General features: G+C 40.9%; 1 protein-coding gene across 17 annotated transcripts in view; it reads right to left on the reverse strand.

Moving 5' to 3' along the window:
- Positions 1-13779, reverse strand: part of ZMIZ1 (zinc finger MIZ-type containing 1) — a 717720-nt gene that overhangs the window by 81035 nt on the left and 622906 nt on the right. The window contains exon 1 of one of the 17 annotated variants that reach the window (XM_068197356.1): positions 13164-13321. The exons of 15 other annotated variants lie outside the window; for them this stretch is intronic. The gene's annotated coding sequence lies outside the window, so the exon portion shown is untranslated. Of the gene's footprint in view, positions 1-12575; positions 12927-13163; positions 13322-13779 lie in introns of those variants that run through there. One more of the 17 variants, XM_068197358.1, reaches the window with a different exon arrangement.

A 13779-nucleotide genomic window follows, 5' to 3' on the forward strand; every position in this document is an offset into this window, starting at 1 on the left:
GGGTTTCATTTTGGTCAACAGTTTTGGGCAACTGCAAATTCAGGGACTATCGAAGATGTTGCTACCAATAAAGTCAAACCCATTTAAACTGAGTTCATAATTTCTTTGATAGTCCTTTGAACCTGAAACTCAAGATGAAATTTCAGATAGGATCAAGTCCTCCTGGACTGAAACCTATGAATGAAATACAGGTCTGCACCAGACTGATCCTAAAAACTCCTCTCAAGGAGTAAAGCCGTATTTACGTATTTCCATATTGCTGAGAAGACACTGTTGAGTGAATGAATAACATTTTGGTGTAGTTCAAATGATTACCAGTCTTTTTAACAGTCAGCCTTTCTTTCTCCTTACAGAATTTGTAGACTAGGAAGCTTTACCATTATTCATGGATGGCCCATGACAAAGAAAATAATGCTATGGGCAAGGGGAACGTTTCAGAGAGATATACTGAAGTACATCCAGGAGAGATTCTTTGGAAATAAATTTTTTACAACACACACCTTAACAAACCTTCTAAGTTACCTTGTAAACTCACCTAAACTTTGTAAGTTACCATTTTCATGGCAACTACACCGATTAACAAAACACACAATCCCAGTCTGTATGCACAGTATCAGATAGCAACAGAGCATTGTCCAGAAAACAGCACCCAGTGAAAACGTTGGAAAGTTCAAATAGGCAGTAATAGCTATTTCCAGGAGCATGGTTCTTGTGTGTTCCATTCCTTGGGACCATTTCAAAAGAAATTCTGCCAGCACAACACTCCTCAAAAGTTTGATATGTGTGCCTATTGTAAATATGGTTTGTATCAGCAAAGAAAAGTGATCTAGCTAGTTTATAGCTAATACCGATTCCTCGAGTGAAACAAGCAGCATCAGCAAAACAGCATTTTTATTGTAGAACAATACCTATTCTAGCATTTTTGCCTGTATTGAGTGTTGTAAATAACCTCAGTCTTTCATGGCATTTCCATGCACACACAAGTTTTATGTGCAGATCTTGCTTCAGGTGATTTCATCCTCACTCCACTAAACTCCTTATCATTTATACCTTAATGTCTTTCTTCCAGGTTTCAGAGAAATCACTGAAATCAAGTAATAAACTATCTCCCAAAAGGTACATGCCTTTCACATAATGTAAAATGGAAATTCAATGGAGAGCAGAAAAGTTCTCAGAGCTCAGTCTATAAAAAGGGAAGCATATGCAGTTCTGTAGAAAAACATGAAGGAGTAGTGTAAGGAGGCAGAATTTACCAGTCTGATGGCTAATTTCTAGCCAAGTTTAACTTGAATTTATGATGTTAGTAATTTATGATGTTCCATAACTATCAGAGAATTGTTGGTGTGGTAGCCTTTTCTTCCCCTGCATTTTTCCTTTTTCCCCTGCTTATTTACAGGTGTGTTCTATCAGAATACAGGTCTATCCTATTTCCTACACAGATGGAGCTATCTTCCTGCTTTTAAGAGAGAAACTACCATTACTGCAGGAAATCTGATTGTGGATTATTTCACTGCTTGAGTCACTACTTGTATGTAGATGTTACCACTCACGCAGTATGAAACACAATCTTCAATCTCCAATGCAATTATGAAGAAAAGGAGAGTTAAGGACAGACCACAAATATCTTGATCATCAATGAAATCTGCAACAGAAGCTTCTGGAGACAGCCACTTGGATATTTTTTTCCCCCTTGGATCCTTTGATTAATGCAAAAACTGATCTCAAAAGAGATTACAAAAACAATGAAAATACATATGGGAAAACTCAGCTGTATACTCCAGTTTTAGATGGTGACAACTGGTAATATTTCTTTGAAATGCCTCAGTCTGTTAACAAACTAAAGCCCTCTGAAGAAGACTTTGAAAAATTTGCCAAATACTATGAGTGAAACTGTACAACAGCTTGAAATGGCATTAATTAGAAGGGTGGTTCACAGTGGTTCCATAGATAGAAAATTGAGAGCCACAATCACCTTTCAGTTTAAAGGTAACAAGCACTACTCAGAGTGAGATTTTTGAAAAATTATCAGCTGTTCGACATGCTTTGTGAAGAACAACAAATACAGAGACATTTCAGTGAAGAGACAATGAATAATAAATATGACTTTCACACTAAGACATTAACTTCCATATTGCAGTCAGACAGAAATTTTGACAGTCAAAGTACTGCACAAACACAGGCACAGAAGCAAAATATTAGGGGAAAGTGCCATTATGTAAACACAGAGCAGAAAGAAGGCAGAACTGAGCTGCAGAAGGAATACTCAGGCTACTACTTAGGACTCCACTGAAACAAGAAATGTTGAACTCTCATACAGTATTGTTTTATGATGAGCCTCTGCTTCATTCAAATAAATTCCCTCATTTCAATCTCCCTGATGCCTTGTGCAATTTGTACATCCTTGAAACTAGGAGATGGCTGGAAAACCAAATGCCTATTTCAAGTGAAGTGTCTGTCACCCATTATTTTGGATGACTTGGCCAAAGTCTGAGCGTTCACAGGCACATGTGCTCTGACTACAGGAGACATACAATTGAGAAGTAGGATCCTCAAAGTAAAGAAACCAGTACCACAAACCATTGCAACTGAGAATCAACACTAAGGATTAAATAACCTAAACATAGACAGAGCTCCCATTTTTCAGTGCATCAGCTTTGTTTCACTTGACACTAAGAAGAACACAGCAGAGAATCAGGTCTGGTGAATCTGGCCACTGTGGAAAGCTGCTTGTCTGACTGCACAAACTGTTTTCCTTGTTGTTTACTAAAAATTTATTTTAAAATAGGCATGATGTCTTTGCAATCCAGATAAATAAACCACAGTAAGTACTGAAAGAAGACATTCATTGTTCCTCATTTTTTCCCCCATTATCACACCTTTGCCATGACAGTAGAAATAGCAACAGTTCAGGTACTTCCTCTTAGAAAAGCTAGACAACCCTTAAAACATTAATTTCCCAGAAGGCAGAAAGAATCCCAAATTTTCATGAACAGCCATTTGCTGTCTGAGGTAGGTCCTTCTCCCCTCTCTCCACTAAGAAACAATTGTAATCTACTTTGTACCTTTCCAAAATGCTGTGGACAATTACATTAAGAAAAGTCATTCATGTCTGACACTCATATCCCAAGAGGTGCACAGAAAGAACACCTGTCTTGCCACAAGTGTATTGTTTTTGCATCTGCTAGCAACAGCTGATGAGATCATTCACCAGACTGTCATGAAGTAAAAATATTAGCCATCAATATACTCGAGCTCTTGGATCAGACGAGACAGCCCATCTCATGGCACTCACCAGGGCTGCCTGATGACAGGTTTCATTCCTACATCTCCATTTCTTCTGCTTAGTAGTGGGTGTCCTGGGAGGTTGTTTTTGATATACAAATCTCAAGAAAAAAGAGAAATACACCTGTAGGAAGATCAGGGTTTCAGAGCATTCCAACTCAGGATTTAGTACTGAGTGCAACTGCTCTAAAAACTGTAACAGGAGTTACTTTTTGGGGGATGGGTATTTGTCTATTTGTCCTCCTTACCCAAGAGGCCAATTTATTCCAGCATCTATCCCAATAAAAGTCACCTCAGAAAACCTAATGTATTTTTAAAAATTAATTTTATTTATGGGGCTGACGCCTGCATGAAGTTTAGCAGCAGGAACCATATTTTTTTACGTTGCTTGATTATGCTATACGCGAAGAGTAAAAATGTAAAAAACCTCCAAAAACTGCTGTAATATAAGGGCTTTTCCTTGCAAAAGAAATGGCTGCTATGTTTCCCTCTATCCCTTATGCAATAAGTCTCAAACAAGACAGCATTTTATTTGCTTTATTTTGGAATAGCATTTTATTAGCTTTATTCTCTTTCCTCACCTTGCATCACCCTGGTGATGGTAAGAAACTGAGTCTGCATGGCACTACTTCAGAAGCCAAAGTTGCATCACTCCTCGAAAACAAAACAGTGTTTAAAATGTGAAGTAACATAAAGAAATGGCTCGCATACAATCACTTCACAAAGACGGGAAACTGCTATGACGTGAGGCTCAGTGATCAGGCTCAGAGAAGGTGACCTGCCAGACTTGGCCACAAGCTGCATGGGACACAGTCAAACTGCCTCCCTATGGTATATTTCAATTTCTGTTGGATATGATACATGTAGCATCTCTCTGCTAATTAACTTGTAGTGTTAATGACCACCAGGCACTGTGTTATAATCACAGGGACACCACTAAAATGCTATAAAATTACTTTCAGCATTTCCACAGGTAACTGAAAACTAACTAGCAAAAGGTAAACCATCTCAAAATCTCAAAGTACTATCCTCTGCTCAGATGAAAGCACAAATGTGGTAAACATGAGTAACTGCAGTGCTACTGTCCTTCCTACGCTCACTCTGCAGAGGACATTCATTTCCAGAGGTGTTGGTTCAGCACCTTCTGTGAGCACTTTGTTGAGTCCAACCTCCCTCAAAGCAAGCCTGACATTCCCTCCTGACTTGTGCCAGCCCTCAGTGCACATTGGCTGACTCAGGCACATAACAAAGCATCCTCATGCCCTTACTCAAAGGAACAAATTCCCACAGAAATACCTGCAGACTTTAATCTACAAGTGCAAGAGAGTGTAAATAAAGAAAAAAAAAAGTTATCTGGGATAGAACTGAAGAGACTCCTCATAAAGATGTCAAGGAAATGAATTTTTTTCCTCCCCTTGCCCTCCCCCAGTTTTAGAAGTATTAACAGGAAGTAAAAACAAAACAAGCAAGTAGAACCACTTCAACCAGGTCAAATGTGTGTTGAAGCAAAGGTAAGAAACCACTTAAAGCTCTCACAGGATTATAAGCCCCTTTGACAGGTCTGATAATTTTAAAGGCTTAATTCCATTACAGTATCTGGCAGCCTGCAAGGGCACATTTTACTAACCATAGGCCACTGGGTCACAATAGATGCTGACAGAAAACATTAAAGGTTAAGTAGGGTGTAAGACCATAAAACATTTCAAGCTGCACAGTGCCAGCAATGTTAACTGTGGAGCTGTTTGAGAAGAGAAAACAATGGTTGAGTCTTGCCCCACCTGCAGTTCCCTAGCAGAATCAGATGGCCAGGATGGCCAGCACAGGCCATGCTCCCATGACATGAAAATCTTTTTGGCTGTGTCAAAGCCCAAATTTCCTATCTTACTTAAAACTCAGAGTGCAAGATCAGATTAATTAAGATGAAAAAAACATAGCCATACAAGAGATTACACTAGTCTTCTTTATCTGGCAAACCCAGTGAGCAGCTGCAGCTGGCAGCAGTGGCCGAGCCACAGAGGAGCAGCAGGGCTGGGGGCATCCTGGCAGCCGAGGTCAGGCAACCTGCAATTGCCTCTGTGCAACAGTAGAACAATCTAAGCACTGCTCAGATTCTTACTGTGATGAAGATGTAAGCCAGCAGTTAAAACAATTTAGCAAGAAACAGTAATTTTGCCCTCAATACCCCACAAAACTTACTCAAGCACTGCAATGTAACCACTGCAGGTGGCAACGCTCGCTTCAACTCCCCCTGAGAGTATTTATGCAACTTACGCATGCAGTTAAAGCTCCAATATGTAATTTGGATTGCTCACTCTTGAGGGGTGTCTAGATACAGCAACAATGGCCATAATCACAGAGTTAATCTTATTTCAGCCACTAAATATGAAACCTAATATTTGACATTCCAAACTAGCGGAAAGAAAAGTAATGCATAGATGATTGCCCGTGTGCAAGGAAGAGGCTTGAAAACTGCTCTTCTGCATACTGTCTTTCTACAAGGCACTATGAGAATATACACAAATAGATCTTCTGCTTTTCCTCTTCTCTATGCAAAAGAGCTCCCCTGAATGACATCTATCTGGATAATAAATTGCCAATATCACAAACAATTAAATTAGAAGCAGTTAAAAATGCAAGGGGGTGGGAGCTGACTACTGACCAAATCTGACATACAAATAGCCTGCTAATTTGTCAGCAAGCCAAAATAAATGGAATGGGCTGGCTACAGGTGCAGGTAAACGCCTCAGAAATAGACATCAGTAAATCATTTAGCTCTCGATAACATTTTAGATTACAGTCACTTAACAAGAAGGACATTTTTGCCTTTGCCACATGATTCATGAGTGCTTCAAGTGAGCAATTTAAAGTCAGCACTTAAGATGGGACTTTAAAACTTCCATTTTTTGATCTCCTATAACCTACTCTTAACTTAGCAAATATTATAAACTGTATCCTCTGTTCTGATTATCGCAAAATACAAAATCCAAGATTATGGGGTATGGCACGCTAATGATCAACTCTCTAAAGTCCCAAACTCTCTCTGTGAGAGAATTAATCTCCTTGATATTTTTTGTAGATGTAGAGACAAAGAGGAAGTTTGCTGCATGTCAGGCAAGCCAGACAGCCACCATCCTAGTTTTACTATATGTGTCTACATAGACAAAAACATGATAGAAAAAGTGGGTCACCACATATTATAAATGTGCTCCTTGCAAACAAAAATCACTTGGTCCTCATGATTTTCCATCTCAAGTACATCTTCAAAAAGCCAGCCTGCAAATAACTGTTCTGTCTGTTCTAAGACCATCTGTGGGGCTGTGTTTCTATCAAAATGATACAAGGTGTCACAAACAGTAACAGACAGATGCTTAACTGCATATTCTAAAGGTCAGTCTTGCACTAAAACCAGAAACACAAAATACACAAGGACTATCTATGCTTCTATTTTGCCAAGACCTTAAAAGTATTTTTTCAAGTTGTAAAGGCATTAAGTAAAAAAATTAAAATCTTCCATTACTAATGGACTAAGACCATATATAAATTACGTGAACATTTGTTTCTAACCAGATTCTACTGCAACGTTGCTCTAATGTAGTGTATGTCTTGACAGACACAAATTATTTCAAGGACATTACAGGTAAATCAGCCCATTAAGGAATTACAATATTTCCACCCCAAGGAATAGTTAGAAAACATCTATAACCATTTGGAAAGTGGGCTGAAACAGGACAATTTAGTAGTACTCGTCTATGTGCAAGATGGCTGGATTCTGAGTTTCTTCCAGACTAACCTCTCAATTGCTCTGTTGCTGAAAAAACAGTGGGAATGCAAAGGTGTATAGGAACATGAAGAACAGCTGGTTATTTCCAAAAATATGGTATTTCATTACACCTAGCATAGGAGGAGTTTTTACACACTTACAACTTCACATGACAGCCAGGCACATTGCCAAACACACATTATAAACCTGAGCTAACAGCCAAATCAGGAGAGAACCCCAGTTCAGCACCATAGTTCACTAAGGTGCTCCCAAACTTACTGAAAAACACAGCCAGTGTGACACAATTCTGCAGAGTATCTGTCTGAGCAGGAAATCTGGAGTTAAAACTACTGACAGCAGCAAAATGAGAAGGCTGAGAAGTATCTGTAGCAGACCTCGCTAACAGAACCAGGGAGACCTACAAGCTGCTCAAGGCAGTCAAATAACAGCCTGTGATCAATAGGAGCAAATACTGCTGGCAGATCAAGCAGGATCAAGACTACATAAGCCACTGCAATCTGTATGAATAAGTAAATCATGACAGGCTCCTCTGAAAGCCATGCTGTTAGGCTGATGCTTGAAAACCTTAACTTTCTAAAACAGTTGGATAGTGTCAGCAGATAAGACAGTAAAAGTACTGTTAACACCCTTCTTTCAAGTCTGGCCTGGTATATGGATAAGTAAGTGGCACATTCCCCCCCCAGTATTTTTTTCTTTTCCTACTACATACTAATGCAGAAATAAGGCTGCTAATAAATGTTAAATATATTAAATCACAAAAGCAAACACCAGGTCAGTAAAACTGGTTAGCATAGCTAACTGAGAACTGAAGGGAGTCCTGTGTCAAACTCCTGTTAGTTCTCCTTGCTACCTTCTTAGGTTGACTATGAAAAGGTAGTCAGGAATAAGTAAAGGAGTGCTTTTTATGAGGATCCCAGTTCTTCCAGTCTGCCCTAGTTCTGCTTCTACTGAAGTTCTACTCACTTTATTTGTAACTAAGTAAGGTCAGAATGATTTTGAAAATCCAGTACAGATAGTTTTAATGACAAGATTGTGAAAGAATGAACCTCTCCAGGTACTGTAACACTATATCCAAACAGCATTCTAACAAGCTTGTATTCACCAACAATTGTGGGATTTTGTCTGCTTCCAGGATGTCAACAAAGACAGAGTCCAGCTTGCCTACCTCCTGAAACTTAATTTAATAGATGCAAGGGGCACTGAGGAGGTATAAAAACCACAAACTACTAACAACAAAATTCAGTTTGAGGATTAGAAGTTTATAAACAAACATTAAGGGTTACTCATCAAAATGTTGAGAGCTGTACTTTAGTTATAATAAACAACAAGAATTAGGAGCTTAGCTGGCTGTCAGGACATTTTATTGGTACTAATAATGACAACTGAGAACAAAACCAACTTTTTTTTTTTAATTTTATGAAATAGGTAAAACTGTCATTGGTTGCACTGGATTACTGTCAATAGAATGATCCCAAATAACCTAAGACTCGGGATTAGTAACACACAAACATTCCAGAGAATATTTAAGAATGATCCAGGTCAAGAACTGAAGAAATGTATAGTATTTATTAGAGGTGGGCTGAGTGGCAGTAATCACTTCAGTAATTACTGAAGTGATTACTGTCCCAATGTCATTCATTTTTCTTTATAACTATACTTTGTCTTGATTTTAAGGAGAAAATTCTTCAAGTAACTTCCAATTAAAAATAGGAATAAAAAACCTGTCTGTGACCTTTTTGGGTTTCTCTTGTTTCCCTACCAAATTGTCAGTGAAAGCCAGACTGGCTGGCTGCTTTCCCTCGATGATAAATGGATACCCACTCTTCCCCATGCCTTGAAAGCTATTACTGCTTTGCTTTACTGTGCATTGGTGTACCTCTCACAATTAGTGAAACAGCCATTTCATTTGAAGGCTAGCTCATCATTTCACATTTCACATGCTGGTTTAAAAGGCTTTGTTCAGTAACTTCAAAATGTTTTTAGTTACTTCTGAAACTATTGTTTTATATATCAAAACATTGTTTTGCTTCAGCATTTTATAAGAAGCTATATCCTGTGGAATTTTGGTTTCTATCCTGCTCTTCTAGAGCCAAATTATATTAACTTAATATATTCTTTCAAGTGCGTTAACTTTTAGCTATTTTTAATTTATTTTTTGTTTTGCTTACTTCAAAGAAACAACCAGTAACACCATACTACAGTGAAACAGATGCCATGTCTACTGGTTTATTTCACAGGACTTTCTGGTTTCCTCTGGAAAGGCAGTATAAGGAAAACAAACTCTAGGAAATTTAGTGGACAGACAGCGGGGTCATTTGTTACATGATTTTAAAAAAACCCTCTGGATATGTCTCTGCTGCGTCCTGCAAGGTACCAGAAGTAGTGAACCATCTGCTCAGCCTGCACAGCTCTCCACATGCCCAGCAAGGCTTCTGAGACTTCAGTGAGATCACCCAGCTCTACTTGCACAGCTCTGAACAACAATGCAGCAATAGCTGAGCAGCACTGGGAGGAAGCCACTTTGCCCCACCTTTTTTTTTTTCCTTGAGCAAAAAACCTTGCTGTCCAGCTGCTTACAAGCAGTTTCATGGCAGTCCGTAAGGAGCAGCTTCTTCTGTTTGTTCCACCCAAGAGAAAACAGAAGTTCCCCTAGCCAGAGCAGCCTCAGAGGAAGGTATTTCCTGTGGCACTCTGTTCTCCAGCTGAGAGGAACCAAACCAGAGAGCGTCTTCACTGAGATCTCTGGAACGTAATTTAAACAATGCTTCACATGATAAGGTTTTGGGGTTATTTGGTTTCTGTTGCTTAGCTCCTACCCCGATTAGCTCTTTTGGTATTTTTGAATATAATCTACAGTCGATTCTTTTGTTATGAGGGAAAAAAGTTATGGTTGTGCCATTCCTTAGAGTGACAGTTTCCTGATGGCTTCACTCTAGTGATTTTTGGTCACTGTTGATCAGCACTATCCCTTTTGCTGATGTAATGGTCATGAGAAAGCAGCCTTGCATTGTCACAGTCCCAGTGACAACTGAGGATAATGTGGGAACTTGTGTGTCCTCAGCTTACCTCGTGACATAGAAAAACACTGTTCTCTTGTCTTAGTTACACATCTTGTAATTGCAGGGGCTTGGGGCATTGGATTCAGAGACTCTCTTGAACTAATTGCTGTACTAACTCTTATGGCAACAGCAAGCCTGTTTTGCTAGACTATTCTCTCTAAACTATCTCACTGTAATTAATACAGCACCTGTTACTACAACAACAAATTGTTTATTCATTGAGCCTAAGTATCCTCTGTTTTTCTTTCATTGTTGGTTTGCATGCTCTGCTTCTTTGCTTTGTAACCAATAGCTGTCCCCTGCCCACTACATGTAGACAAGCTTTCTTGGATGCTCCTGGAGTATTCATCCAGCATAAGGGTCCCAGGACTAAATGCTGCTTTCAGCACAAGAAATACCAAGAGAGTGCATGTGTTTCACTGAAATATGAACACAGCAACATTTCAGTCAGGATCACAGAAACATTGACATGCATAGTTTTGACATTTGTACCCATTCTACTACAATCTACATGAGATTAAAGGCTTATGACTACATTTCAATTCTCTTTTATGATCAGTATATTCAATCGCTAACATGAAACTGTACCTCACTCATTCAGATGACTTCTTTACTAGTGAAATTTCACTGCATTTGCAGACGGATTTCCCCAGGGATTTTCTGATGGTTCCTCCAGAAAGGGGTAAAAGTGGGGTGGGTGGGAATCAAATCAATGTTAAGTAGTTTTTTAAATCAAACTTTGACCATAAATTTGATACCAAGCCTTTGGTAACACTCTTCTGTTCACTTAAACTGGAGCATTACTGAGTTCTACTGAAATAAATTTACAGAAACCCAAACTTTTGTTCATGTGTTCTATTGCACTTTAGCTGCCATCTCAATTTAAATGCTAAGCAAAAAGAGGAACAAAATTCTGCTAAACAGATTGGTGACAGCATGGAGAGACATGCTTCTGCTCAACTCAGAGGCCCTTCCACTTTTATGCATGATTACATGATGATAATTACTTTATTACCAATGTAACTGTAATAAACTTATAACTTGAACAAAAACCACAGGAAGTATTAGGCTACATAGAGTAATTTTAGCTGGATCTTAGTTTTATGTACTTCCATTTCCAAGTAGTGTTTCAGTCATGCTAATTGCTTTTCTTAGGTCACCCCAGCCTAATGACCTGGTTAGCTTAACCTGAGACATGACTTCTTGAAAGAAACTGTCTCCACAGTAACTTTTCATTCTAAAATCTACAGATTTGGAGAATGAACACTGTCTTCTATAGTATGATGAGCCAAGGTAAGTTGTCATAAGTGTGGGTTCAATTAAACCAGTTCACCCCATGAGATGTCTTCAGACAGTGTTTATTTCATCAGTGATGACAGATAGTAAGGGATTTTTAACTGGATCTTATAATGGGCTCACGTGAACTCAGGACAAGCAGTTTGCATGACTGAAGTCACAACTTGTTTTGACAGTGGCTTTAGTGGACCCAGAATCATTGATGCTACTTTATGCAAAGTCTATTTTACCTTACACAGCAATTTTACTGATTCAAAGAGCTGTTATCTACAATAGCAACCTCTCTTCCCCCAACGGAGTGTGCTGTCAACCTCTGAATTGCAAACACTGAAGCTGCATAGATCCTTTGCATTTTGTTATTAGAAAACATTGATATATGCTATTTTATCCAGTTTTTAGATACTATTTGCATTAAGCTAGTTAACTAAACTAAACAATAAAACTAACATCCCGAATTCCAGTCTGGTATCACTAGTTTGAAACTTTCAGAAAACTCCTTAAACCATATGCAAATTGAATAACCTTTTTAGTTTTTACACAGGAAAAGAATAAACAAGACACTTGTTACTACTCAACATAAGGGGCAAAAAACTTGTCAACTGGAAAACCCGAGATTGCCATTGATACTAATACTACTTTGAGATCTTCTATGAAAGCACTCGTCACAGATGTGAGTTCTTCATGGCAAGGTCTTTATAAAGACAGCAAAAATGAAATGGTGGCAGCAGTATTGTCACTGCTGTTTGCAGAACAGCTTGTCACGTTCTGACAGTGCCAGACAGGCTAAAGTTGCAGGAAAGGCCACTGATAATTGGTGCTGCCTTTTGGCTGGCTGGCTGCAGATGCAGCCCGCAAGCTTGCTGCCGAACGCCGTGGGCCGAGCCGCAGGATGCGGGCGGTGGGAGCCCGCGCAGCAGCGGCGGCCGGGCGCGGGCGGCCCGCGGTGCCGGGCAGGGCAGAGCCCGCTGCCATCGCTGCCAGCCCCGCGCCGCCGCTCCCACAATGCACCCGCTCCCGCACACACGCACACACACACACGCGGAGACACTCGCACACACGGGCATGCACACGGCCACGGGCTCTCCCGGGGCGAACGCGCTCCAGCACACGGCCCCGCTCCCGCACGCACGGCCGCCGCCCCCCCGGAACCAACTTACCCCCGAGTTACATCCCATCCACAAGCCTGGGCTTCCTCTGCCGCCCCTCCTCTGCGCGCCTGCCTCTGCTGCTGCAGAGAGGCCACATATGTCTGCAAACACTTCTAGGCAGAAACCAGCCAGTGCAGAACAAAGACAGCCGGGGTTGCCTTCATCTCAGCACAAGGCAGCCAGTAGCTATTTTCAAGCTTGTTCGCTCTCCCCCTCTGAGGGCACCCTGCTCTGTTTCTCCCTCTCTCTCTCTCCTCTTTGCCTGTCCAGCTACTGCACAACACGCATCAATTATTCATTGCTTGTCTCCCGGTTTCCAGGCAAAACCAATCACAGATGGAGTCTTGCTAATGGGCTCATGCCGTACTTGCCAACAGGCTATTTGTGCTCAAGCTACAACCCTCTAGAGACAATAAAGAGAATCAGGTTAAGCTTTAAAACTTCACACGTACGCGAACAGACCTAAAACGGCGATAGACATGTAAGCATCCCTATGACATTGCTTAGGAGTACATCTCCGGCATGCAGCATGGCAGAAGGCTGCTGTAAATCTTCCGAAAGGGTTTTAAGAAAATCAAACACTCAGAAAAATCTCACCTCAGCTGCATGTTACTGATATTGATGGTTCTCTTTTCTGTCTCTAGTGATCCATATCTTGCTTTCCCATTACACAAAAAGGTATGTCCTTCTCTCATTCTCGTGCACACACGCGCGCACGCACACACACACACACAGCCACTTTGCCAGAAGGAAGAGAGAGAAAGAGAAGAGGAAAAAAAACCACCCAGGCAGCTCACATTTCAAACTTGCAAGGAGGGGTGGTGCTTAAAACCCTAGGACAAAGCCTCTGTCTCTGGCACCCAGTCAAAATACTAAAATAAATCCCCTCGATCAATTAATTGGAAGCAATACTTGTTCCAGCCCGCGTAACAAGGCATTAAGGGCACCGGGGCTGAAAAGTCTTGCGATTTGGGAAATCTTGTACCCTTGCTTCCCCCCTACCCTGTTTGCTGAATGCTGTTGACTAAATCCATCAAACTAGTCATGCTAATTAGCGTCCAGGGCAGCCTCGGCGGCGGAGCAGCGCCCGGGGCGGGCGGCCCCCGCGGCCGGGAGTTTCCTTCCGGACCGGCCGCCGCCCCGCGCCGGGCAGGGGGTACCGGCGGGTCGGGCAGGAGGTACCGGCGGGCCGGGCCCGGGAGGGCCGAAGGGG

The sequence above is a fragment of the Anomalospiza imberbis genome, chromosome 8 (genome assembly GCF_031753505.1).
Source record: "Anomalospiza imberbis isolate Cuckoo-Finch-1a 21T00152 chromosome 8, ASM3175350v1, whole genome shotgun sequence".
In the NCBI taxonomy this organism is placed as follows: domain Eukaryota; kingdom Metazoa; phylum Chordata; class Aves; order Passeriformes; family Viduidae; genus Anomalospiza; species Anomalospiza imberbis.